At 41.7% G+C, this 6,115-nt stretch overlaps 1 non-coding gene and 1 pseudogene across 1 annotated transcript in view; both read left to right on the forward strand.

The window, feature by feature from the left end:
* Nucleotides 1-4,044: 4,044 nt before the first annotated feature.
* Nucleotides 4,045-4,196, forward strand: LOC142356797 (5.8S ribosomal RNA; annotated as a pseudogene).
* A 1,682-nt stretch (nucleotides 4,197-5,878) lies between these two features.
* The window catches only part of LOC142356798 (large subunit ribosomal RNA), a 3,521-nt gene continuing 3,284 nt past the window's right edge, over nucleotides 5,879-6,115 (forward strand). The window contains exon 1 of the ribosomal RNA XR_012761489.1: nucleotides 5,879-6,115. This exon is cut by the window's right edge and continues 3,284 nt beyond it. This is a non-coding gene — a ribosomal RNA (large subunit ribosomal RNA).

The raw sequence follows: 6,115 nt of genomic DNA on the forward strand, positions 1-6,115 counted from the left end.
TTTTAGATTGAGTACTCAGCCCTTGGTCCGAAATGGACTGGGCAATCAGAGAAAAGTACAGCGCTTCAAGGGGATCGTCTGTTGTAACTTGCAGACGTGAACCAGGAATTCCTGGTACTTATGAGTCAACAACTCATAGGGATTACGTCCCTGCCCTTTGTACACACCGCCCGTCGCTACTACTGATTGGATAGTTAAGCAAGAATTGCAAATTCCTACTGTTGGGACTTCGGTCTCCGGCAACGGGATGAAGCGGATCGAGCTTAATTGTCTAGAGGAAGTAAAAGTCGTAACAAGGTTTCCGTAGGGGAACCTGCGGAAGGATCAGTGATTGATTCCTTCGGGCATGGCTGCTGGTAGAGGCCATGTCTGTAGTGCGCATGACGCTCTGTCGCTAGAGATTGCTTGGCAACCAATCTCGAATTATGTATCGAGCTCAAAAACTACTTGTGTGGATACATAGTTCAGCAGTCATGGCAAGGGACTGCTTAAAGGGAGACTAGTTAGCAAAAGCAGCCTAGCAGAACTGCAGCTATCTAGATCTCAGAAGCTGGGTTATAGAAGCCCAGCTATAGACTTGTGAATGAGAAAGGCCTAAAAAGGTCCACAAGTCGCGTGGTTAGAACCGACACGCAAAAATCCCAGCGAGTGACAGAGCGTTGCGCTGTTCAGTGGGAAAGAGTTGAGCTACTCGGGGCGCCCACTGAACTTGCTCCGAGCCAAAGGCTCGAAAAAACACAGCTTAGCCTCAGATCCTTTACATAGAAGGCTAGCTAAAATAAACTTACCTTGGACGAGGGTAAAGTTTAGTCAGTTCTTAGGGGAGAGTAATCCACAGCTTCTCGCCCTCTGAACATTCTCCCAGATATGTAGGTCTGGGAGAGTCTCCTCCTGTTCTTCGGAATCTGGAGGTAGACAAAGACAGTACGATACGATCTTGCATCGGGATGACTAACCGATAATGATCATAATCTGACAATTTTTCCGGCTTGAGGCACCGGAGTCAGATTAAAGACACATACTGAACTAAAGGCGTATGTGCAAAGCTTGTCGGAGTGTAGAGAGTCAAGCTGAGTTGACTCGTCACGTGGTGATGACAACAGCCATGTGCAAAACACTCACAACTTTATCGTCTATGTGGAAAAGGTTGCTAACAGCGCTCTCTATGAGAGGCCCTCGCATATAACTATACGAGGAAAAGGCGATAGAGTTGTTTGAATGTGGGGCAGGTTCATCGACAAGCTAAGTTGATCACATTCTTGTTGTGGCATCCTACTAGAATTGGTCACGGTCTGCACCAACTCTCCCCAGTTGGCCAGACTTAAAACTAGAAATAAGGTTTGCAGCTATGTGAACCTAGAAACTGTAAAGGAGTTGAAAGAACTTAAAGGAATTGAAAGAGGCCTTGAGGTATATCCTCTTGGTAAAGACCCACAAAAGCTCACAAAAGTGGCTTCGAAGGGCAAAACTGGTTCATCCAAAACAATTGGAGAGCTTAAAGCAGAACCAATTCGAATGAAACACTATTGGTGAAACTTCATCATGAGAACGTCACAAGCTGATCACGCTCTATGATATGACTAGTATTATGTTGCTTCTAGTAGGCTAAGCGCAAGCCGAAACATCAACATGTGAAAGTCGTAGAATTTTGCAATCAAACTGTGGCTAGTACTGTGATGTTACTAGTAACCTGGTGTTCCGTCATATGGCCAAGAGAGCATTTGAAGGCGAAACTTCTGCATGGGAAAGCTGCATCATGATCAAAATTTTATATCGAGTATTATGTTGACGTTAGTAGGCCTTGGCCGAAAACGCAGCATGTGAAAGGTATAGATAAAAGTTATTGTTGCAGTCAGTACTGTGTAGTTACTAGTAGCTGGATTTAAGCTCAAAATGAGACACTGTTGGTGAAACTTCATCATGAGAATGTCACAAGCTGATCAAGCTCTATGATATGACTAGTATTATGTTGCTTCTAGTAGGCTAAGCGCAAGCCGAAACATCAACATGTGAAAGTCGTAGAATTTTGCGATCAAATTGTGGCTAGTACTGTGATGTTACTAGTAACCTTGTGTTACGTCATATGGCCAAGAGAGCATTTGAAGGCGAAACTTCTGCATGGGGAAGCTGCATCATGAACAAAAGTTTATATCGAGTATTATGTTGACATTAGTAGGCCCTGGCCGAAAGCGCAGCATGTGAAAGGTATAGATAAAAGTTATCGTTGCAGTCAGTACTGTGTAGTTACTAGTAGCTGGATTTAAGCTCGAAATGAGACACTGTTGGTGAAACTTCATCATGAGAACGTCACAAGCTGATCACGCTCCATGATATGACTAGTATTATGTTGCTTCTAGTAGGCTAAGCGCAAGCCGAAACATCAACATGTGAAAGTCGTAGAATTTTGCGATCAAATTGTGGCTAGTACTGTGATGTTACTAGTAACCTTGTGTTACGTCATATGGCCAAGAGAGCATTTGAAGGCGAAACTTCTGCATGGGGAAGCTGCATCATGAACAAAAGTTTATATCGAGTATTATGTTGACGTTAGTAGGCCCTGGCCGAAAGCGCAGCATGTGAAAGGTATAGATAAAAGTTAGCGTTGCAGTCAGTACTGTGTAGTTACTAGTAGCTGGATTTAAGCTCGAAATGAGACACTGTTGGTGAAACTTCATCATGAGAACGTCACAAGCTGATCACGCTCTATGATATGACTAGTATTATGTTGCTTCTAGTAGGCTAAGCGCAAGCCGAAACATCAACATGTGAAAGTCGTAGAATTTTGCAATCAAACTGTGGCTAGTACTGTGATGTTACTAGTAACCTTTTCTTACGTCATATGGCCAAGAGAGCATTTGAAGGCGAAACTTCTGCATGGGGAAGCTGCATCATGAACAAAAGTTTATATCGAGTATTATGTTGACGTTAGTAGGCCCTGGCCGAAAGCGCAGCATGTGAAAGGTATAGATAAAAGTTATCGTTGCAGTCAGTACTGTGTAGTTACTAGTAGCTGGATTTAAGCTCGAAGTGAGACACTGTTGGTGAAACTTCATCATGAGAACGTCACAAGCTGATCACGCTCTATGATATGACTAGTATTATGTTGCTTATAGTAGGCTAAGCGCAAGCCGAAACATCAACATGTGAAAGTCGTAGAATTTTGCGATCAAATTGTGGCTAGTACTGTGATGTTACTAGTAACCTTGTGTTACGTCATATGGCCAAGAGAGCATTTGAAGGCGAAACTTCTGCATGGGGAAGCTGCATCATGAACAAAAGTTTATATCGAGTATTATGTTGACGTTAGTAGGCCCTGGCCGAAAGCGCAGCATGTGAAAGGTATAGATAAAAGTTAGCGTTGCAGTCAGTACTGTGTAGTTACTAGTAGCTGGATTTAAGCTCGAAATGAGACACTGTTGGTGAAACTTCATCATGAGAACGTCACAAGCTGATCACGCTCTATGATATGACTAGTATTATGTTGCTTCTAGTAGGCTAAGCGCAAGCCGAAACATCAACATGTGAAAGTCGTAGAATTTTGCAATCAAACTGTGGCTAGTACTGTGATGTTACTAGTAACCTTTTCTTACGTCATATGGCCAAGAGAGCATTTGAAGGCGAAACTTCTGCATGGGGAAGCTGCATCATGAACAAAAGTTTATATCGAGTATTATGTTGACGTTAGTAGGCCCTGGCCGAAAGCGCAGCATGTGAAAGGTATAGATAAAAGTTATCGTTGCAGTCAGTACTGTGTAGTTACTAGTAGCTGGATTTAAGCTCGAAGTGAGACACTGTTGGTGAAACTTCATCATGAGAACGTCACAAGCTGATCACGCTCTATGATATGACTAGTATTATGTTGCTTATAGTAGGCTAAGCGCAAGCCGAAACATCAACATGTGAAAGTCGTAGAATTTTGCGATCAAACTGTGGCTAGTACTTTGATGATGCTTGTAGCCAACCGAATTGGTTGAAAAGCCCAATAAGTAAGCTAACTTGGGAGAGCTTGTTGGAAACCAAATGCTACTAGATTGGTCCAAATACATCCTTCAACAGGGGATCACTTGGCTCGCTTTACGAAGAGGAGCACAGCTATATGTGTTAATTCGGTATGAATCGCAAGATTTGTTTACCGACCTCTCTAACGCAAAAGGCGGTCTCGGCTTCGGCTGTTGACTGCGTCCGATTCAGGGTTATATAACTCTCGATTGAACACATTGATGTTCTATTGTTGGTGCTTCCAATAAAATTGGAACACTTAAAGCAGAACCGATTCAAATAATAGCATTCTGATCAATGATTGCATTCCTTGATCAAGAACTGCTGGAGTCATTGTGATGGCGAATTTTCTTCATAAGAAAATTGCAAAGAGACGGAACTTAATGAGACTAGTATTATGTTGTTTCTAGTAAGCGGAAGCTGAAACAGCAACATGTGAAAATCAAGTTTTGTTCAATGATCTCGAGGCGATAAGTACTATGAAGCAACTAGTAGCCTAAGCATGACTCAGATTTGAGACAGTCAAAAAGACTGGCGAAACTTCTTCACATGAAAGTTACATAGAGAACTACAAATGTATACAGCGAGTATTATGTTGTTTCTAGTAGGCGAAAGCTGAAACATCAACATGTGAAAGTTGTCTGCAAACTGTAGAACGATTGTGATTAGTACTGTGCTGTTACTAGTAGCCAGTCTGACTGTAGAAGCCAAGACAAAGGGAAACTAATGCATCTGAAAAGGACAAGTTATGGAAAGGTATGCACGATAAGTATTATGTTGTTTCTAGTAAGCGGCAGCTGAAACATCAACATGTGAACGTCGTTGTGTACAGTAACCTAGAACTATATAGTCCTTAGTAACGTGCATTTACTAGTACCTGTAATTGGTATTCAGACTCAGGCAGTTTGGAATAGTTTGGCAAAGATGCACCAGAGAAAACTGGGATTTGATACAGAAATTGTTGAATACAAGTATTATGCTGCTTCTAGTAGGTTGAACCGAAACATCAGCATGTGAAAATTGAAAACATTTCTGGTTCGAATTGTCACAAGTATTTGGTGATCTGAGTAGCCAAACTCACTACAACGCCAATTGAAGGCAAAAATTCTCAACGGGAAAAGCTATTCTCATTGAATGAGCTAACAAGACGAGTATTATGTTGCTTCTAGTAGGCGAAAGCCAAAACATCAACATGTGAAAGTCTTGCTGAACAAATTTAATGTTGTTGAGCTCAGTACCGTGTGAATTAGTAGCCATAATTGGCGAGCGAAAATTGAACTGGCGAAACTTCGTCTTTGGAAAATTGCAGATGCCGAGCACTTATTTTGCAACGAGTATTATGTTGACTGTAGTAAGCGAAAGCCGAAACAGCAACATGTGAAAGCTGTTGAAATTTGTGGTCATTTTGCAATAAGTACAAGGAGTGTAACTAGTAGCCAGGTCAAAATTTGGGATAAGAATGAGCAAAAATTCTGCATGAGAACAGTTGAAATTATGAAACTAAATTACAAAGACTAGTATTATGTTGTTTCGAGTACGCGAAAGCGGAAACATCAACATGTGAACGTTTGTAACGAAGTTTCGTTAATTTTCAGCCTAGTACTGAGCAAGAACGAGTAGCCTCATCTCCAATCCCACGCAAAATGTAGTGAAATATGTGAGTGGAACCTTATTCACGGTGAGGGTTTCCCGAGGTCTGTATTGCAGCGAGTATTATGTTGCTTCTAGTAAGCGAAAGCTGAAACAACAACATTTGAAAGTTGGAATTAATGACTGAATGGAAACTTCGACCTGTGTTTGATAGTAGTAGCGAACAAAACTGCTGAATCGGTTTCTGTCTCATATTGGTCAGTGAACCAATTAAGAGACAATCAACTACATAACCTGAATTGGGCGAGAGAACCCCCTTAACTTAAGCATATCAGTAAGGGGAGGAAAAGAAATCAACTGAGAATCCCTTAGTAATGGCGAATGAACAGGGAAAAGCTCATCGGGAAGAGAAATGGCAACATTTCTCGGTGTCCGGTATGGTTTGATGCTAGACTGGTGAATTTGTCCTGATGTCTACTGGAAAGTAGCATCAAAGAAGGTGAAAATCCTGTAAAGGTCATTTTCG

This window comes from Convolutriloba macropyga, unplaced genomic scaffold (assembly GCF_964194025.1).
Source record: "Convolutriloba macropyga unplaced genomic scaffold, txConMacr16.3 SCAFFOLD_5377, whole genome shotgun sequence".
Taxonomy (NCBI): Eukaryota; Metazoa; Xenacoelomorpha; order Acoela; family Convolutidae; genus Convolutriloba; species Convolutriloba macropyga.